This window comes from Lolium rigidum, chromosome 3 (assembly GCF_022539505.1).
Source record: "Lolium rigidum isolate FL_2022 chromosome 3, APGP_CSIRO_Lrig_0.1, whole genome shotgun sequence".
NCBI lineage: Eukaryota > Viridiplantae > Streptophyta > Magnoliopsida > Poales > Poaceae > Lolium > Lolium rigidum.
In genome coordinates, this window is record NC_061510.1 from 192,163,907 (window position 1) to 192,186,893 (window position 22,987).

Genomic DNA, 22,987 nt, shown 5'->3' on the forward strand with positions numbered 1-22,987 from the left:
CAGCGATTACCCATGAGGTAATGACGCCACACCTTCAGTGCTAAAACTACGGCTGCGAGTTCGAGGTCATGGGTGGGGTAGTTCTGCTCATGCTGCTTCAGTTGCTGAGACAGATAAGATATCACTTTTCCCTCTTGCATAAGCACACATCCAAGACCAATCTTGGATGCATCGCAGTAAACGTCAAAGGGTTTGGTGATGTCCGGCATGATCAGAATTGGGGCTGAGGTCAGTCTAAGCTTGAGTTGTTGAAAACTCTCCTCACATTTGTCAGTCCATTCGAACGTCTTGTCCTTCTTCAGCTGTTGGGTCATTGGTCGAGCGATGCTCGAAAAGCCTTCTACAAATCTGCGGTAATATCTGGCTAATCCAAGAAAAGCGCGGACCTCGGTCTGGGTGGTTGGGGCTTTCCATTCTGCAACAGTCTTGATCTTGGCGGGATCTACGGCAATTCCTCCCTGCAGACAAGATATGTCCCAGGAATCCTACTTCCTTCAGCCAAAACTCACATTTGCTGAACTTAGCATACAGCTTATGCTCTCTAAGGGTCTCCAGGACAGCTTCTAGGTGTTGTTCATGTTCTTCCTCAGACTTAGAGTAGATTAGGATGTCAACGATGAAAACGACAACGAACTTATCCAGAAAGTTCATGAAGATCTTATTCATGAGATTCATGAAGTAAGCGGGGGCATTGGTCAATCCAAATGAAATGACATTGTACTCGTACAATCCATATCTGGTGGTAAAGGCAGTTTTGGGAATGTCCGATGCTTGAATCTTCAGCTGGTGATATCCAGTCCTGAGATCAATCTTCGAGAATACTACAGCACCGGTTAGCTGGTCAAACAGGTCTTCTATCTTTGGCAAGGGGTATTTGTTCTTGATGGTGACATCGTTAAGCTTACGATAGTCAGTACATAAACGACTGGCACCATCCTTCTTATCCACAAACAAAACTGGGGATCTCCAAGGTGACGCACTTGGTCGAATGAGACCTTTGGCTAACAGTTCATCCAGCTTGCTTCTTCGGCTCCACTAGCTCTGCTTGGGTTCATGCTATAGGCTCTCGGGCTATAGGTCCAGATTCCGGGATTAACTCGATGATGAACTCGATATCCCGATCCGGGGGCATACCGGGTAAACCATCGGGAAACACATCGAGATATCGACAAACAACCCTGATCTGATCCAAGGTTGGCTTGGCTACACTCGCGTTGCGGAGTAAATTTTCCGGGTAGCGGTTCGGAGATGTGTTCTACTATGATACTGGTGCTACTGGTCATGGTGATGGCTTTCTTGGCACGATCAATCATTCCATGATGCTTTGCCATCCAATCCATACCCAGCACTATTTCCAAACCTTTGGTTCCCAGAATTATCAAATTGGCATAGAAATCTACTTCATGTATTCTGATGGGTACATTTTTACAAAATTTTCTCGCCTTAGTGGTTGATCCGGGAATTTGAACTATCATGACATGTTTCAAACTGAGAGGTTGAATTTTACTTGTTGATGCAAAGTCTTCGGTGACAAAAGAATGAGATGCTCCGGAATCAAACAACACTCGGCGGTGTATCGAGTTGACAGGAAACATACCCAGTACAACATCTGGTGCTTCCTGGGCTTCTTCGGCATTCATGTGGAAGAGACGGCCGTTGCGGTTATTGGGGTTGTTGGGGGCGAACTTCTTTCCGGTGGAGACGCGGCGTTGCTGCTGAACAGGTGCAGCGGTGTTGCCGGCGAGCTTGGCGAGTCTCTTGGGGCACTCATTGGAGTAATGTCCCACTACACCGCACTCATAGCAGGTGATGGTGGACTTGTCCTTGGTTGCGACGGGGATAGCGTTGCTCCCAGTCCTTGGAGCTGTGTTGGTGTTGTTGTTGTTGGTGTTGGGGGCTCTCATTGGGGCACGGTTGAAATTATTGGTGTTGTTCTGGTAGTTGTGGTTGTGGTTGGGGTGGCCTCCTGGCCTGGGGTTTCCTCCGCTCCGGTTCTGAAAACCGGGGCGTGAAGTCTGCATCTGGGGTTTGTTGTTTCTGGGAGCGAAACCTCCGCTTGAGCTGGGGCGATACTTTGGAGTATTGCTGGGCCCACTCTGGTGCATCATGCGGAGTTTGCGGTTCTCATTCGCTTGGTTCAACTTGCCCTCCATCTGGATGGCGGAATCAACAAGGGCTTCAAGCTCGGCAAAGGGGATGTTGACTAGGACAGTCTGCATCTCATCGTGCAGTCCGTTCAGGAATCTCTCCTGCCTCTTCTCAGTGGTATCAGTCTCATCGGGGCGTACCTTGACGAGTGTAAGGAACCTGTCGCGGTATTCTACCACCGTCATCCGTCCTTGCTTCAGTTCGCGGAATTCATCCCGCATCTTCTAGATAAGACCCGGGGGCACATGGTACTTGCTGACATTGAGCTTGAAATCGTCCGAAGTCATGACTTGACCTCCGTTCATGGCACGGGTTCTGGTCCACCAGGCTCGGGCTGGTCCGGCAAGGTAATGGGTTGCAAACAGGACCTTCTCATTGGCTTCAACTCCGGCGACCTCCAAGTTGTTCTCCATAGTCTGGAGCCAGTCGTCGGCGTCGAGGGGTTCTTCAGTCTTGCTGAACACCGGAGGGTTGGTATTCTGGAAGTTCTTGAGTTTGGATCCGGGATGATCATGATTCCCATGGCCTTGGTTAGCAAGGTTTTGCAATGCTTGCGATGTTGGCTTGACGTTCAGCCCTTTCAGTCTCCCTGTCTTGAAGCAGGGTTTGCAGCAGTTGCATCATGGCATCGTTGTTGTTGCGATTGGGAGGGGCCATCTGAATATACAGGAGATTATAAGATAAGAGGGAAATTCTATGGTTTATTTTGAATTGAGTTCAAAAACTTGGAAAAACTTGAATGCTTTGGATGACACACACAAACATTCATTCATTCATTCCACATCACATATTACAAACTAGTAGTTCAACACTCCAATGGTTTTAAGAACCATTTCACATACTACGATACAACCGACGGGATACAACTCATGCCTACATCAGTGCTCAGGTGTGGCTACCCTCATCCTCAATGTCGATGGGAACGACATCATCAGGGCCTGGCTCCAGAAACGCGTAATCCTCCTCCTCAGTGAACTCGTCCTCCTCGAAGTCGTCATCGTCACTCAGGAAGGCACCTCCTCCCTGAATATCGATCCCGGCTTCGTCTTCCTCCATCTCCAGCAGCTGCTCCTCCTGAGCCTTGACGGTGGTCTCGAGTGACGCTATCTGAGCGCGAAGGCGCGTGATAGTAGCATCCTTCTTCGCGCACCGCAGGCGAAGCTTGTTGCGGTCCCGAGACAGCATCTTGATAGCATCGCCATGGGTGGCCAGGGCGAGGTGAGTCTGGTTCGCATACATCCGGGCGTCATCCAGATCCAGCTGAGTATGATACAACATGAAGTCTAGATGCTCGGCGTGATGCCTCAACTCAGGGTGAGACTGCAGAGCCATGGGTACTCCTGTGGCATCTCGCTTCACTAGGTGAGCGAAACGGGACGCAAGCAAGCGCACCGCGTTCTGTCCGCAGAGGCGTGCCCGTGCCTCCTGCAGGCCTCGAGCAAGCCCATCGAGCCAGTTGCTCTCACGGAAGGAGAACAGGATTCTCTCCGTGGTAGGAGACTCCATGTTCCCCCTCAGATCCGCAGTAATGATCCATTGCAGCTCTCCGCCAGGCTGATCATTCACCTGGATCCCATGGAACTCGGGCTGGAGGCGCCCCAGAAAGTTCGAGACCACAGTGAGATCATGCTCGAAAATCAAGCTGCCTCCGTTACCAAGTTGGTAAAACTTGGTGTTGACGGGTGCGTTGGGCTCCATCTGAAAGTGAATTGGGAGAGTAAGTTAGAGATTTGATCAAGTGTGGCAAAATTTTAAGTCGACATAATAAGAAAGAGCATGTTTCCTCAAATTTCGAAAAAGCCTCCAAGACAAGAATACGAATAATTTTTCATAAATATTCTTTTCATTTTGATTTCAAAGTTAGGTTTTTATGAACGCCCATTCTAACTAAGGTTTTCTAAGGTCAAACAATGGCTCTGATACCAACTTGTCAACACCCGGATTTTTAAGTCCGGATGCCTATTATGTCATTCATCGCAATCCCAGGATAATGTTGTTGCGAGGTGATACGTCTCCAACGTATCTATAATTTCTGATGTTCCATGCTTGTTTTATGACAATACCGACATGTTTTGTTCACACTTTATGACATTATTATGCGTTTTCCGGAACTAACCTATTGACGAGATGCCGAAAGGCCAGTTGCTGTTTTCTGCTGTTTTTGGTTCCAGAAAGGCTGTTCGGGCAATATTCTCGGAATTGGACGAAATCAACGCCAAACCTCCTATTTTTCCCGGAAGGCTCCAGAACACCGAAGGAGAGTCGGAGGAGAGCCAGGGGGCCCCACACCATAGGGCCGCGCGGGCCAGGGTCTGGCCGCGCCGGCCTAGGGTGAGGCCGCCCTGTCAGCCCCCCTGCGTCGCCTCTTCGCCTATAAAACCCCTTTCGACCTAAAAACGCAGTACGAATTGACGAAACTCCAGAAAAGTTACTGTGGCGCCGCCGCCATCGCGAAACTCCAATTCGGGGGACAGAAGTCTCGTTCCGGCACCCTGCCGGGACGGGGAATTGCCCCCGGAGCCATCTCCACCGCCGTCTTCACCGCCGTCTTCACCGTCATCGCTGCCCCCATGATGAGGAGGGAGTAATTCACCCCTGAGGCTGAGGGCTTCGCTGTAGCTATGTGGTTCATCTCTCTCCCATGTACCTCAATACAATAATCTCATGAGCTGCTTTACATGATTGAGATTCATATGAGTTTGTATCACTACCATCTATGTGCTACTCTAGTGATGTTATTAAAGTAGTTCTATTCCTCCTGCACGTGTGTCAAGGTGACAGTGCGTGCACCGTGTTAGTACTTGGTTTATGCTATGATCATGATCTCTTGTAGATTATGGAGTTAACTATTGCTATGATAATATTGATGTGATCTATTCCTCCTACATATGCATGAAGGTGACAGTGTGCATGCTATGCTAGTACTTGGTTTAGTCGTGTTGATCTATCTTACACTAAAGGTTACTAAAACATGAGCATTATTGTGGAGCTTGTTAACTCCGGCATTGAGGGTTCGTGTAATCCTACGCAATGTGTTCATCATCCAACAAAAGTGTAGAGTATGCATTTATCCGTTCTGTTATGTGATCGATGTTGAGAGTGTCCACTAGTGAAAGTGTAATCCCTAGGCCTTGTTCCTAAATACTGCTGAGTTACTACTGCTTGTTTACTTGTTCTCTTGCGTTACTACTTGCTGCGTTACTACTTGCTTGTTTACTCGTCCTGGGAGAGCACTTTTCTGCCATTGCTACTACTTATTCATACCACCTGTATTTCACTATCTCTTCGCCGAACTAGTGCACCTATTAGGTGTGTTGGGGACACAAGAGACTTCTTGCTTTGTGGTTGCAGGGTTGCATGAGAGGGATATCTTGGACCTCTTCCTCCCTGAGTTCGATAAACCTTGGGTATCCACTTAAGGGAAACTTGCTGCGCTGTTCTACAAACCTCTCGCTCTTGGAGGCCCAACACTTGTCTACAAGAATAGAAGCTCCCGTAGACATCAAGCACTTTTACCGGCGCCGTTGCCGGGGAGGAAAGGTAAAAGGCTCTCATACTACGGTCCCAGGTAAAGTATTTTTCTGTTACCGTTGTGTGTGTGCTCAAAGCTATTTCCTTTAGATCCTGCAATTGCATCTTTTTGTTTCTTGTTTACACTAGTTAGGCATAATGGAAAACAACAAAAAATTTAGTGAGCTTTTTAATCTTTTTCCTGATTTAGAATTGTTTGATGCGAAAATTAAAAAACCTATGGAACCTTATTTGCATGCTAGTAGCGATGTTATTAGTATGAATGCAATTACTTGCTAATGCTATGAAGAAGTCTAAGCTTGGGGAAGCTAGTTTTTGTGGTCTTTTTAGCTTCCCATCTTTAGGGGAGAAAATTTGTTCGATAATGCTTTATCTCCCATATGCGATAACTCTAATAATGCTTCGATATTTTAAATCCACCTGCTGAAAGTATTCCGTATAAAATACCCATGAAAATTATTGAACGTGTTATGGACAACCACTATAAAGGGGATGGAACTGTCCATCCTAGAGATCATTTACTTGTTTTTGCACGAATTATGTGGGTTATTCAAGTGTGCAGGTATCTCTATGGATGAAGTGAGGAAGAAGCTATTCTCTGTTTCATTGTCGGTAAAGCAGCGCATTGGTATAAATTGTTGGAGAATAAGCATTCTCTTGGTTGGGAGGAAATTGCATCTCTCTTTTATTCTAAATTTTATCCTCCGCATGAAGTGCATATTGATAGGAATTATATTTATAACTTTTATCCTCGTGATGGAGAGAGTATTTCTCAAGCGTGGGGGAGATTGAAATCACTAATGCTCAAATGTCCCATTCATGAGCTCCCCGTAATGTTATTGTTAACAATTTTTATGCGAGGCTTTCGGGACAACACAAGGACTATCCGGACGCGTGTTCGGAGGGATCTTTCACAAGCAAGGAGGTTGAAGCTAGGTGGGACCTCCTTGATCGGATTGAGGACAACGCTGAAGGATGGGAGAACAATGAAGGTAAAGAGTCAGGTATAAATTATGATTATGAATGCATTGAAGCTTTTATGGATACCGATAAATTTCGAAATATGAGTGCTACTTATGGTCTTGACTCTCAAGTTGTCTGCAAATCTTTATAAAGCCTTTGCTTCTCATTTTGAATTGCCTAAAAATAATTTTGATAAGTATCATGAACCTTTTAAAGAGGCTTGCATGAAGAATGAAATTGTTGTTAATTATTGCAATAAGCATGCTCAAACTCCTAAGAATGATATTTCCTATAAGCATGTTAATTTTTGTGGAATACATAGACCTTGTGGAATTAATCAAATCAAAGATGAATATTGCATCCATCATGCTAATGAAAAAACTAGAAAGTGGTTTAGGGCTCTAGATGATCTTGGTAAAAAAGTTTGTGCCCTCTATCCTTTTATTTGTGAAGTTTGCCATGAAGTGGGTCATTTTAATTTTCAATGCTCCTCCAGTGATATTTTGAACCCAATGAGTGCTGCAAATTTGTATTGTGATGATGAAATTACTCCTAATCAGCATGATGAACTTACTTTATTTTTGGGGTGTGAAGAACTGTCGAGAAAAATCTCTTTGTTACATATGAGTGATCTTGATATTGATGATGTCCTGCATGGGTGTTTTTCTTATTGCATTGATAATAGCCATACAAATACTTACATACAAAATATTTTAGAAGATGACACCTTGCCAAAATATGATAGGACCGTTGTGTGTTTTCAACTAATTAACGAAAAGGAGGGATCCTCCCAAGTTTCTTCTATTGTTTCTGAAAGTAAATCAGGTTATGCGGACAAGCCACCCTTCAAGCCTCTTCTTCCTGAAGAAGGGAATGAGGAGAAGGAAGAGAAAAAGAAGAAGAAGGGAATGAAGAAGAAGAAGAAGAAGAAGAAGAAGAAGGGGAATAAAAAGAAAGAGGTAACATCATATCCCCGCGTATATGAGATAACAATAGGTAACCGTAAGTATGTTGCTCCTAATGATTATTGTGATAATGAATCTGAATATGATGATCTTCCTATGCCCTTTACATACATTAGCAATCATGATTTGAATGAGCACACTACTTTTGATATTGCAAATCTCTCGGGAAACTAATTCTGAAAATGATGAGGATAATAATTGCCATAGTGTCGGTACTATCCATGCTTCCTCCCATAATGATATAGAAAGCTCTAAGCTTGGGGAAGAGGTGTTTGCAAATCCTTTAGCTACTGGTCATTATGTTCTTGATACATCTCCTTCTAATAACAATAATGGTGTGGACACGAGATAAACCGATTGTGAAGGATAACTATTCTATTTCTTATGATGACACTATGCCTCCGATCTCTAATGATTATTATAAAGAATGCTATGATATAGGTTCTAACTATCCTTATGAAACTTGTCATAGTCATGATTGGATTACCAAAAACAATCCCCTTAATAGGCAACTTGTTTACCATGTTCAAATTCTTGATAATAATCTTGCTCCAATTACTATTAATGAGAATAACTCTTCTTATGCCAAATTTAATGATACTTCTATGCATATGAACCATGATAAGAATGTTTTAAGTGATGGGTATATTGTGGATTTCATCAATGATGCTACTGAAAGTTATTATGAGAGAGAAAAATATGGTTGTAGAAATTTTGTTACTAAAACACCTCTCTATGTGCTGAAATTTTTCAAGCTACACTTGTTTTATCTTCCTATGCTTGTTACTTTGCTCTTTATGAACTTGTTTATTTACAAGATTCCCTTGCATAGGAAGCATGTTAGACTTAAATTTGTTTCAAATTTGCCTCTTGATGCTCTCTTTTGCTTCAAATACTATTTCTTGCGAGTGCATCATTAAAACTGCTGAGCCCATCTTAATGGCTATAAAGAAAAGAACTTCTTGGGAGATAACCCATGTGTTATTTTGCTACAGTACTTTGTTTTATATTTGAGTCTTGGAAGTTGTTTACTACTGTAGCAACCTCTCCTTATCTTAGTTTTGTGTTTTGTTGTGCCAAGTAAAGTCTTTGATAGTAAAGTAAGTACTAGATTTGGATTACTGCGCAGAAACAGATTTCTTTGCTGTCACGAATCTGGGTAAAATTCTCTGTAGGTAACTCAGAAAATTATGCCAATTTACGTGAGTGATCCTCAGATATGTACGCAACTTTCATTCAATTTGGGCATTTTCATTTGAGCAAGTCTGGTGGCCTAATAAAATCCATCTTTACGGACTGTTCTGTTTTGACAGATTCTGCCTTTTATTTCGCATTGCCTCTTTTGCTATGTTGGATGAATTTCTTTGATCCATTAATGTCCAGTAGCTTTATGCAATGTCCAGAAGTGTTAAGAATGATTGTGTCACCTCTGAACATGTTAATTTTTATTGTCCACTAACCCTCTAATGAGTTGTTTCGAGTTTGGTGTGGAGGAAGTTTTCAAGGGTCAAGAGAGGAGGATGATATACTACGATCAAGAAGAGTGAAAAGTCTAAGCTTGGGGATGCACCCGGTGGTTCACCCCTGCATATATCAAGAAGGCTCAAGCGTCTAAGCTTGGGGATGCCCAAGGCATCCCCTTCTTCATCGATAAATTATCAGGTTCCTTCTCTTGAAACTATATTTTTATTCGGTCACATCTTATGTGCTTTACTTGGAGCGTCTGTGTGCTTTTGTTTTTGTTTTTGTTTGAATAAATGCTTGTGTGGGAGAGAGACACGCTCCGCTGGTTCGTATGAACACATGTGTTCTTAGCTCATAATATTCATGGCGAAGGTTGAAGCTGCTTCGTTAATTGTTATATGGTTGGAATTGGAAAATGCTACATGTAGTAATTGCTATAATGTCTTGGGTAATGTGATACTTGGCAATTGTTGTGCTCTTGTTTAAGCTCTTGCATCATATACTTTGCACCTATTAGTGAAGAAATACATAGAGCTTGTTAAAATTTGGTTTGCATGAGTGGTTTCTCTAGAGTCTAGATATTTTCTAGTGAGGTGTTTGAACAACAAGGAGGACGATGTATAGTCTTATAATGCTTGTAATATGTCTTTTATGTGAGTTTTGTTGTACCGGTTTATACTTGTGTTTGCTTCAAACAACCTTGCTAGCCTAAGCCTTGTATCGAGAGGGAATACTTCTCATGCATCCAAAATCCTTGAGCCAACCACTATGCCATTTGTGTCCACCATACCTACCTACTATGTGGTATTTCCTGCCATTCCAAAGTAAATTGCTTGAGTGCTACCTTTAAACAATTCAAAATTTATCACCTCTGATTTGTGTCAATGTTTTATAGCTCATGAGGAAGTATGTGGTGTTTAGCTTTCAACCTTGTCATTTACTTTTGACGGACTCTCATATGGACTAGTGGCACGTCCGCTTATCCAATAATTTTGCAAAAAGAGCTGGCAATGGGATTCCCAGTCCCAAATTAATTAACAAAAATAGACACTCCTCCATGGTATGTGATTGTTGGACGGCACCCGAAGGATTCGGTTAGCCATGGCTTGTGTAAGCAAAGGTTGGGAGGAGTGTCATCATAATAAAACTAAAATAAAAAGGCACTCCTTCATGGTATGAGATTGTTGGCGAGGCACCCGAGGATTCGGTTAGCCATGGTTTGTGAAAGAAAGGTTGGAAGGAGTGCCATCCAAAAATAAAATAATTCATGGGAGCCGCTCTTGGAAGTCCGGTTGGCGAGGTAGTTAGTGTACCCATTACCATTCGTTGACAACAACAAACACTTCTCAAAACTTTACTTTTTATGCTCTCTATATGTTTTCAAAACCAAAGCTCTAGCACAAATATAGCAATCGATGCTTTCCTCTTTGAAGGACCATTCTTTTACTTTTATTGTTGAGTCAGTTCACCTATTTCTCTCCACCTCAAGAAGCAAACATTTGTGTGAACTGTGCATTGATTCTTACATACTTGCTTATTGCATTTGTTATATTGCTCGCATTGACAACTATCTATGAGATATACATGTTACAAGTTGAAAGCAACCGCTGAAACTTAATCTTCTTTTGTGTTGCTTCAATACCTTTACTAAGAATTTATTGCTTTATGAGTAACTCTTATGCAAGACTTGTTGATGCTTGTCTCGAAAGTACTATTCATGAAAAGTCTTTGCTATATGATTCAATTGTTTACTCATTGCATTTACATTGTTTCGAATCGCTGCATTCATCTCATATGCTTTACAATGGTATGATTAAGATTATGTTGGTAGCATGTCACCTCGTAAATTATCTTTTATCGTTTACCTACTCGAGGACGAGTAGGAACTAAGCTTAGGGATGCCGATACGTCTCCAACGTATCTATAATTTCTGATGTTCCATGCTTGTTTTATGACAATACCGACATGTTTTGTTCACACTTTATGACATTATTATGCGTTTTCCGGAACTAACCTATTGACGAGATGCCGAAAGGCCAGTTGTCTGTTTTCTCGTCGTTTTTGGTTCCGAAAAGGCTGTTCGGGCAATATTCTCGGAATTGGACGAAATCAACGCCAAACCTCCTATTTTTCCCGGAAGGCTCCAGAACACCGAAGGAGAGTCGGAGGAGAGCCAGGGGGGCCCCACACCATAGGGCCGCGCGGGCCAGGGTCTGGCCGCGCCGGCCTAGGGTGAGGCCGCCCTGTCGCCCCCTGCGTCGCCTCTTCGCCTATAAAACCCCTTTCGACCTAAAACGCAGTACGAATTGACGAAACTCCGGAAAAGTTACCGTGGCGCCGCCGCCATCGCGAAACTCCAATTCGGGGGACGAAGTCTCTGTTCCGGCACCCTGCCGGACGGGGAATTGCCCCCGGAGCCATCTCCACCGCCGTCTTCACCGCCGTCTTCACCGCCATCGCTGCCCCCATGATGAGGAGGGAGTAATTCACCCCTGAGGCTGAGGGCTTCGCTGTAGCTATGTGGTTCATCTCTCTCCCATGTACCTCAATACAATAATCTCATGAGCTGCTTTACATGATTGAGATTCATATGAGTTTGTATCACTACCATCTATGTGCTACTCTAGTGATGTTATTAAAGTAGTTCTATTCCTCCCGCACGTGTGTCAAGGTGACAAGTGCGTGCACCGTGTTAGTACTTGGTTTATGCTATGATCATGATCTCTTGTAGATTATGGAGTTAACTATTGCTATGATAATATTGATGTGATCTATTCCTCCTACATATGCATGAAGGTGACAGTGTGCATGCTATGCTAGTACTTGGTTTAGTCGTGTTGATCTATCTTACACTAAAGGTTACTAAAACATGAGCATTATTGTGGAGCTTGTTAACTCCCAGGCATTGAGGGTTCGTGTAATCCTACGCAATGTGTTCATCATCCAACAAAAGTGTAGAGTATGCATTTATCCGTTACGTTATGTGATCGATGTTGAGAGTGTCCACTAGTGAAAGTGTAATCCCTAGGCCTTGTTCCTAAATACCGCCGAGTTACTACTGCTTGTTTACTGTTCTACTGCGTTACTACTGCTGCGTTACTACTGCTTGTTTATCGTCCCGGGCGAGCACTTTTCTCGCCATTGCTACTACTTATTCATACCACCTGTATTTCACTATCTCTTCGCCGAACTAGTGCACCTATTAGGTGTGTTGGGGACACAAGAGACTTCTTGCTTTGTGGTTGCAGGGTTGCATGAGAGGGATATCTTGGACCTCTTCCTCCCTGAGTTCGATAAACCTTGGGTATCCACTTAAGGGAAACTTGCTGCTGTTCTACAAACCTCTGCTCTTGGAGGCCCAACACTGTCTACAAGAATAGAAGCTCCCGTAGACATCACGAGGCATAATAGTCGAATATCACAGTCATTATTTATTACAAGCCATAATGTCTTACAAACTTGAATCACCTGATTCATCTTACATAAATAGTTGATCTCTCAATCAACATACATGCACAAGTTCATACATAGCGGAAGCGTAACTATAGATGGGGTCTCTAGTCCACAGGCCAACATTTGACGTCAGAAACCCCTAGTTGTCGTAGGCGTCCCGCTCGGTCATCCTCGTGGTAATTCTGTTCATCATCGTACTCGGCCATTTGAATAGCCGGGGACAAAGCCGTAAGTACTTTAAGTACTTGCAAACTAATACTAGTGTAAAATGCCAACTAAAGGTATTAAGTTCTAGTGTAACTTGCATAAGCCAAATTTTAGTTCACAAGCTTGAATCATGTGCTAACTAACTCAAGTGGGAACATTAGTGTCATTCCCACACATTGGTTGTAATTCCAACAAGTCACCAAGTCACCATTCACATTCACTAAGGTTTTCAAAGAATCTGACACAGGAACAGTATGGCCTTTCCAACCGTCACGTAACCGTGGACACGGCTATTCGAATAGATTTACACTCTGCAGAGGTTGCACACTTGTGCCACAACATTTGATTTCATCCGTCGGAATAACTCCGAATCATCGTAACACAATACGCGGATCATCAACCATAACCTTTCACTTACACATCCTAGTATGAGCACCTCTCCCTATGAGCTTGGCCTCCCAGTGAAAACCAACCGTTAACCTGGGAACTGCACAGGGCTTGGCCGTACAATTTCACCTCAATTCACATCATTTCTCAACAACGGAGGCAGCCTCGGCATAACCCCTATGATGTGTGTTCAGAGGGAACTCATACTAAAATCTATAAACTTCCAGTTAAGCCCTACCCATAATCAGGTATTGTGGGGGTACTCAAAAATTGGAAAGGTATCGCATCCAAACCAACATCAGGGTTTTATCAAAAATCACTATCTTCTCTTGTTCACATTCAACCCTAAATCATTCCATGGAATGTTTCACCATTCCAAGGTTTCAACTTCAACCATTCATATGTTCCCATCTAGAGTAGTCAAAGTTTTAGTATATTAGCACTAGCACTAATCATGAGGGGTGCTACATTGCTTTGCTATCTATAAGACTAACTTTACTAATCTAATAATCTTGTTCTCTAGACCAATTTTAATTCATCCTTTGAAAACACAACAAGTAAAACTTGTAGATAGGCTTGTATGAAGAAAGGTAAGAATCATGGTGCCTTGCTCAAGGAGAGCTTTGCACTTTGCAAGAGTATTATCTTGCCTTGGTAGTTCTCTAGGTTTTCTTCTTCCTCTTCTGGGTAGAATTCTCCTTCCTCTTGGTAATCTCCGGTGCTAGCGTCTAAATTTGAATATGAGGTATAATCACTAAACAAGCTCAAGGACTATACTAAGTACATCATTATCTCACACAAACTATGCTAAGCACACACATAAAATAATTAGGTGCATTGGTTTTCTTTATTAAAGAAAAGTAATTTCCTCTCATTACATATGTAATTAATACTTTCCATTTAGTTCTTGAGAAAAATAATTTCCTCTCATTGAAATCTTCTTAAGATTTAACTTCTCAAATAATCATACATGAATTCATATTGACCTAAGTCAATATTCATTATCATTATTTGAGAAAATGATTTAAATGAGGTACATCACCTCATACTATATTATAATTCCCCAAATGAGTTAAATCTCCAAATATTCATATAGGAGTGTTTGGACCAGGGGTGCAAACATCTCATGAATTCATTTGGGACAAGATTTAAATGAAGTAAAATACTCCATATGATTTACATAATAGTTTTGGACAATATTACATAACTAAACTAGCCATATAGTCCATTAATTAATCTAGGGCATGATCATGCAAAGTGACCACACCATTTTCTTGCAGAAACAATTAGTGTAAGTCAATTATGAGCTATTGGAGTTGGAATTAATTAAATATCTCTTTTGATTGATTTTTAATAATAATTTGAATATGAAAAAGTCCCTGCCTTCTTCTTTTTATCATTTTATTTCTACCAAAAATCTCGAGGTGAGACCAGTGGCATATTGTAGATCTTTTTACTAGCTTTCAAAATATATAAAGTTTGTTAAATTTGGCCAAGCCAATCAGATTCTATGAATTTTCGAAGTTGGGTTCAGTATTGAATTCAAACTAAATTGATTAAACGAAATTTGAATTAAATAGGCCGGCGGGAAAACTACTGGGCTCAAATGTTTAAAAACGGCCCAAGGCCAGCCCACCACGCATCTGTGCACGCGCGGGCCGCCTAACAGTGGGCTCCACCCGTCAGCGACGCTTAACGCCGAAGTGGTATGAATCAACAGGGGGCGTTGGATTAGAACGCGATCTAACGGCTCATGTGTGTCGTCGTCGACGGCGAGAGAGAAGCTCGCCGGCGGCGCAGGTAGGGGGTCGGAGGGCTTACGGTGGCTCCAGCTAGGGTTGGCAGTATGCTCGACGAGGTTGTAGACGACGGCGAGGCTCCTGGTAGCGGTGGCGTCGCTTGGGGAGGCCTCGGATCGACGGCGATTGCTGCAGAGCTTCCGCGGCAGTGATGCGTCGATTGGCCTTGCTCCGGCGACGATTGAGGTGGCTACTAGTGCTGGGCGAGGCGAGTGGTGATCATGGTGGTGTGCTTGGATTGTCGAGGGGAGGCCTCTATTTATAGGCGCGCATGGGTGCTGGGGTGCCGTGGCAATGGCGACAAGGGCGCGACGTTTCTGGTGGGCTAGCGAGCTAGGCGTTGGCGCCTTGGTGTTCACGACGTCACCGCGGTCCTCGGAGCGTCAACGGCGCGGTTAATGGTGGCGTACGGTGGTCGGGCGGGCGCGTGTACTGTCGCGGCCGTGGCGGGCGCGTTCGTCCTCTCCGGCGGTCGTGGTCGCCAAGGCATGACGTCGGCGTGTCCGGCGAGCTCCGCATGGCGAGGTAAGTACCGTGGCGCGCGGATATGGTCGGGGTACGGCGAGATTTGGCGAGCTCCGCGTGGCCGGGTCGCGCGCGTCCGTGCGCCAGTGACGTCGCCCATGCCGCTCGCGGCGTACCTGGGCGTACCTGGGCGCGCGTCGTCCGGGGCTTGTCGGCGTCCTCGCGATCGACGGCGAGTACGGGCGATCTCAGCAGGTCGTGGGCTACGCGTTGGACATGGTGGCCGTGGCGATGGTGGAGAGAAACGGGGGGAGGCGTGTCGAGGGGCGACGTGGCCGGCATGGCCATGGCCGGCCATGATCTGGTCGTGTCCATGGCGTGTTCTTGCATGGGCTAGTTAGAGTGATGTCCAGGGGACTTGGTTTAGCCAAGAAATGGTCAAGGGGCAGCAAGGTTTGATCACAATTTGAAAATTGAGATTGTTGAATCTGTTTCAATGTCTCATCTTTGCTTGCTCATAACTTGTGATTAAAAGTGAATTTGGTATCATGATCTTTACAAAAGTTGTTAACCTTGTTGTGTACTTGGATGACATGCCAAGAGTTGGATTTGTTTAGTTTAGAAATTTTGAAATAGAGAGGCTCAAAGTGGTGACCAGACTATAAAAGTCAGAAATGACCATTATCTCATGTGAGCATATTTTCAAATTTGAATTTGGTTTAAATGGTATATCTTTGATTCTCAAAGTTGTAATTACTCATTAATATCATATTACAACTATTGGTGAAGATCAAATGGGTCTAGGGTCAAATTTACAAAAATGACATAGACCATATGTTACGGTTTTTAGGGTTTTTATAATATTTGATTTCTTTCTCTTTTTGATGGATTTGATTTATGATGATCACTTGATCACTCTAGGGTTTTGGAATTCATCACATACACAAAGTAACAATCATAATGGCATATCACTCAAAATACACAGGTCCTATGCAGGGTACTATATGCAAAGTAAAAAGTTTTTGTTGGTTCTAAATTTTGGATAATTGGAATTGTTCTTCTTCCTTTATTTGAAATTTGGGATGTTACACAGAGCTGAATCCCATAGAAAAAGAGAAGGGAACGAAGAAATTCGTGGGCAGGAAGAGAAAGCCCGCAAAATAAGAAGGCGACAAACATAACAGTGAAGCCTTTAGGAGGCTTTGGGCGAGAAGATGGACCTGGAAGATGAATGTCGTTGTCAGCTGACGAGATGAAGCCAAGAAACCTGCCTCGCCGGTTCCCTTCTTCTTGCCCATGGCATCCGGAGTTCTTGGGAGCAGAAGCGTGAGGTGAGCGAGAAGGCCGAGGAAGAAGATGAGCAAGTATGGAAGCATGAAAAGTAAAAATGATGGAAAGGTCCCTTATTTATAGCACGAGCTGTTGGGAAATCTTGGCCATAACTCCAAAGCTATCGTGGGATATGGACGAAGATCTAGTCGTACACGTGTCACTGTAAGGGAAACGGAACCGGCGGCCCATTACTCCCACTACGCGCGGAAATCAAGGAGGCGCCTCGATCAATGCACAAGCACTAGTCATTTCCTAAAACAGACCGTGCAGAAGTAGGGTGGGCCCATCAGGTCACATCCCGTCAATCAAACCACAGTAGTGGCGACGTCATCGATGATCTCATGAAAGGTGTCGAGTCTGTATGAAGCATCCGAAGAAAAATTAAAACTGTCGGGTGGATAGACTTGATTCTACACACGTATGCGAGCATCCATGTCTAGATTCGGGGGCTACTCCCATCGGGAGCACTGGACGCGCACCCGATAAAATTCAGACTCAAAGACTTTCTTGCAAGGAAGAGCATATCAGGAGTATCTGAAGAAAGATTGAAATATTCAAACCCATTGGCCTAAGTCTACACTCGGTTGCAAGCACCCGCGGCCAGACTCGGGGGCTACTCCCATCGGGAGTGCTGATTGTTCACCCGACGAAACTTTTTTGCACTCCAGGATCATGCCCGGGGACTTGATTCTGTGTAGGGTAGCATTGTTTTGCCATCGGCAGTTAACCAGCAAAGCTGGGCACGTTACTCGATATCCTTTACGTACTAAATCTTATTTGAAAAATTGAAGCCCCGATATAAATGTATCGGATGACCTATGAAGACTTGCAGAAAGATTCGACAGAAGAAAGGATTCGAGTAGCACAACTTGAGTCTACACACGGTTGCAAACATCCGTACCTAGACTCGGGGGCTACTCCCTGATACGTCTCCGACGTATCGATAATTTCTTATGTTCTATGCCATATTATTGATGATACCTACATGTTTTATGCACACTTTATGTCATATTCGTGCATTTTCTGGAACTAACCTATTAACAAGATGCCGAAGTGCCGGTTCTCGTTTTCTGCTGTTTTTGGTTTCGTAAATCCTAGTAACGAAATATTCTCGGAATTGGACGAAACGAAGACCCAGGGGCCTATTTCGCCACGAACCTTCCGAAGACCGAAGAGCATACGAAGTGGGGCCACGAGGTGGCCAAACCACAAGGCGGCGCGGCCAAGGGGGCCCGCGCCGCCCGTGGTGTGGGCCCCTCGTCGGCCCCCGACTCGCCCTTCCGCCTACTTAAAGCCTCCGTCGCGAAACCCCCGAGGCGAAAAACCACGATACGGAAAACCTACCGAGACGCCGCCGCCGCCGATCCCATCTCGGGGGATTCGGAGATCTCCTCCGGCACCCTGCCGGAGAGGGGATTCATCTCCCGGAGGACTCTACACCGCCATGGTCGCCTCCGGAGTGATGAGTGAGTAGTTCACCCCTGGACTATGGGTCCATAGCAGTAGCTAGATGGTTGTCTTCTCCTCATTGTGCTTCATTGTTGGATCTTGTGAGCTGCCTAACATGATCAAGATCATCTATCCGTAATACTCTATGTTGTGTTTGTCGGGATCCGATGGATAGAGAATACCATGTTATGTTAATTATCAAGTTATTTCATATGTGTTGTTTATGATCTTGCATGCTCTCCGTTATTAGTAGAGGCTCGGCCAAGTTGATGCTAGTAACTCCAAGAGGGAGTATTTATGCTCGATAGTGGGTTCATGCCTCGCATTGACACCTGGGGAGTGACAGAAACCCCTAAGGTTGTGTTGTGCCTGTTGCCACTAGGGATAAAACATTGATGCTATGTCCGAGGATGTAGTTATTGATTACATTACGCACCATACTTAATGCAATTGTCTCGTTGCTTTGCAACTTAATACCTGGAAGGGGTTCGGATGATAACCTCGAAGGTGGACTTTTTAGGCATAGATGCAGTTGGATGGCGGTCTATGTACTTTGTCGTAATGCCCAATTAAATCTCACTATACTTATCATGACATGTATGTGCATTGTTATGCCCTCTCTATTTGTCAATTGCCCGACCGTAATTTGTTCACCCAACATGCTTTTATCTTATGGGAGAGACACCTCTAGTGAACTGTGGACCCCGGTCCATTCTTTTAATACCGAAATACAAATCTGCTGCAATACTTGTTCTTTACTCGTTTTCTTGCAAACAATCATCTTCCACACAATACGGTTAATCCTTTGTTACAGACAAGCCGGTGAGATTGACAACCTCACTGTTTCGTTGGGGCAAAGTACTTTGGTTGTGTTGTGCGGGTTCCACGTTGGCGCCGGAATCTCCGGTGTTGCGCCGCACTACATCCCACCGCCATCAACCTTCAACGTGCTTCTTGACTCCTACTCGGTTCGATTAAACCTTGGTTTCTTATCGAGGGAAACTTGCCGCCGTGCGCATCACACCTTCCTCTTGGGGTTCCCAACGGACGTGTCAACTACACGCATCAAGCAAATTTACGGCGCCGTTGCCGGGAGATCAAGACACGCTGCAAGGGGAGTCTCCACATCTCAATCTCTTTACTTTGTTTTTTTCTTGCTTTATTTTATTTACTACTTTGTTTGTTGCATTATATCAAAACACAAAAAAATTAGTTGCTAGTTTTACTTTATTTACTGTCTTGCACTCTATATCAAAAACACAAAAAAATTAGTTTACTTGCATTTACTTTATCTAGTTTGTTTTATTTACTACTCGCTAAAATGAGTAATCCCGAAGTTGAAGTTCGTTCATTTAAGCAACAAGGAGGAGAATGTTTAAAAGATGCTTGGTATAGAATTAGTGATGCCCATAATAGGTGCACTAAGAAACACTCCACCACTATCCTACTCGGGAATTTTTATGTTGATATCTCTAGCTGGAATAGATATGTTCTTGATTGTCTCGCGGGAGGTAACTTCCTAGGTGCTCCCGCTTTAGAAGCTAGTTGCATTATTGAGAGTTTATTTGGAACACCACCTGTTAATGAAATTAAAATTGAAACCTCCCTTGAGGATGTTATGAAAAAATTGGAAACCATAGAGAAAATTTTTAGTGTTGAAACTAAGTTGGAGATGTTACTTGATAAAACTGATAAACTTGATAAATCCTTAGGAGGAATTGATGAAAGAATTAGTGTCCTAAGAACTTGTGTTGACCATGATAATCAAATTAATAGGATTGGCAAACTTGAAAAAGCTATGGGAACTTTGGGTTCAACCTTTCCATCTTTACAGTTTAGAGAGAAAGCTTATGTGGGAAAGGAGCAAAAGTTTATGTATGCTAAAGTGCCTAAACCAAAGAAATATTATTATAGGCCTAAAATTGACAAAGCCCCTAGTACCACTACAAATGGGGGAGCTTATGATATCAATGCTTCATCTCGTGATAATACTTGAGTTACACTTTCTGCGCCTAGCTGAAAGGCGTTAAAGAAAAGCGCTTATGGGAGACAACCCATGTTTTTACTCCAGTATTTTTGTTTTATATTTGAATCTTGGAAGTTGTTTACTACTGTAGCAACCTCTCCTTATCTTAGTTTTTAGTTTTGTTGTGCCAAGTAAAGTCTTTGATAGTAAAGTAAGTACTAGATTTGGATTACTGCGCAGTTCCAGCATTTCTTTGTCTGTCACGAATCTGGGTCTACCTCCTCGTAGGTAGCTCAGAAAATTAAGCCAATTTACGTGTATGATCCTCAGATATGTACGCAACTTTCATTCAATTTGAGCATTTTCATTTGAGCAAGTCTGGTGGCCTAATAAAATCCATCTTTACGGACCGTTCTGTTTTGACAGATTCTGCCTTTTATTTTGCATTGCCTCTTTTGCTATGTTGGATGAATTTCTTTGATCCATTAATGTCCAGTAGCTTTATGCAATGTCCAGAAGTGTTAAGAATGATTGTGTCACCTCTGAACATGTGAATTTTTATTATGCACTAACCCTCTAATGAGTTGTTTCGAGTTTGGTGTGGAGGAAGTTTTCAAGGATCAAGAGAGGAGTATGATGCAATATGATCAAGGAGAGTGAAAGCTCTAAGCTTGGGGATGCCCCGGTGGTTCACCCCTGCATATTATAAGAAGACTCAAGCGTCTAAGCTTGGGGATGCCCAAGGCATCCCCTTCTTCATCGACAACATTATCAGGTTCCTCCCCTGAAACTATATTTTTATTCCGTCACATCTTATGTACTTTGCTTCGAGCGTCAGTTTGTTTTTGTTTTTTGTTTTGTTTGAATAAAATGGATCCTAACATTCACTTTATGGGAGAGAGACACGCTCCGCTGTAGCATATGGACAAGTATGTCCTTAGGCTCTACTCATAGTATTAATGGCGAAGTTTCTTCTTCGTTAAATTGTTATATGGTTGAAATTGGAAAATGCTACATGTAGTAACTCTAAAATGTCTTGGATAATTTGATACTTGGCAATTGTTGTGCTCATGTTTAAGCTCTTGCATCATATACTTTGCACCCATTAATGAAGAAATACTTAGAGCTTGCTAATTTGGTTTGCATATTTGGTTTCTCTAGAGTCTAGATAACATCTAGTATTGAGTTTTGAACAACAAGGAAGACGGTATGGAGTTTTATAATGTTTACAATATGTCTTTTATGTGAGTTTTGTCTGTACCGTTCATCCTTGTGTTTGTTTCAAATAACCTTGCTAGCCTAAACCTTGTATCGAGAGGGAATACTTCTCATGCATCCAAAATACTTGAGCTAACCACTATGCCATTTGTGTCCACCATACCTACCTACTACATGGTATTTATCCGCCATTCCAAAGTAAATTGCTTGAGTGCTACCTTTAAAATTCCATCATTCACCTTTGCAATATATAGCTCATGGGACAAATAGCTTAAAAACTATTGTGGTATTGAATATGTACTTATGCACTTTATCTCTTATTAAGTTGCTTGTTGTGCGATAACCATGCTTCGGGGACGCCATCAACTATTCTTTGTTGAATATCATGTGAGTTGCTATGCATGTCCGTCTTGTCTGAAGTAAGAGAGATCTACCACCTTCATGGTTGGAGCATGCATATTGTTAGAGAAGAACATTGGGCCGCTAACTAAAGCCATGAATCATGGTGGAAGTTTCATTTTTGGACACACATCCTCAATCTCATATGAGAATAATAATTGTTGCTACATGCTTATGCATTAAAGAGGAGTCCATTATCTGTTGTCCATGTTGTCCCGGTATGGATGTCTAAGTTGAGAATAATCAAAAGCGAGAAATCCAAAATGAGAGCTTTCTCCTTAGACCTTTGTACAGGCGGCATGGAGGTACCCCTTTGTGACACTTGGTTAAAACATGTGTATTGCAAAGATCCGGTAGTCCAAGCTAATTAGGACAAGGTGCGGGCACTATTAGTATACTATGCATGAGGCTTGCAACTTGTAAGATATAACTTTCATAACTCATATGCTTTATTACTACCGTTGACAAAATTGTTTCATGTTTTCAAAATAAAAGCTCTAGCACAAATATAGCAATCGATGCTTTCCTCTTTGAAGGACCATTCTTTTACTTTTATGTTGAGTCAGTTCACCTATCTCTCTCCACCTCAAGAAGCAAACACTTGTGTGAACTGTGCATTGATTCCTACATACTTTCATATTGCACTTGTTATATTACTCTATGTTGACAATTATCCATGAGATATACATGTTACAAGTTGAAAGCAACCGCTGAAACTTAATCTTCCTTTGTGTTGCTTCAATACCTTTACTTTGATTTATTGCTTTATGAGTTAACTCTTATGCAAGACTTATTAATACTTGTCTTGAAGTACTATTCATGAAAAGTCTTTGCTTTATGATTCACTTGTTTACTCATGACATTACCATTGTTTTGATCGCTGCATCCACTACATATGTTTACAAATAGTATGATCAAGGTTATGATGGCATATCACTTCAGAAATTATCTTTGTTATCGTTTTACCCGCTCGGGACGAGCAGTAACTAAGCTTGGGGATGCTTGATACGTCTCCGACGTATCGATAATTTCTTATGTTCTATGCCATATTATTGATGATACCTACATGTTTTATGCACACTTTATGTCATATTCGTGCATTTTCCGGAACTAACCTATTAACAAGATGCCGAAGTGCCGTTCTCGTTTTCTCGCTGTTTTTGGTTTCGAAATCCTAGTAACGAAATATTCTCGGAATTGGACGAAACGAAGACCCAGGGGCCTATTTCGCCACGAACCTT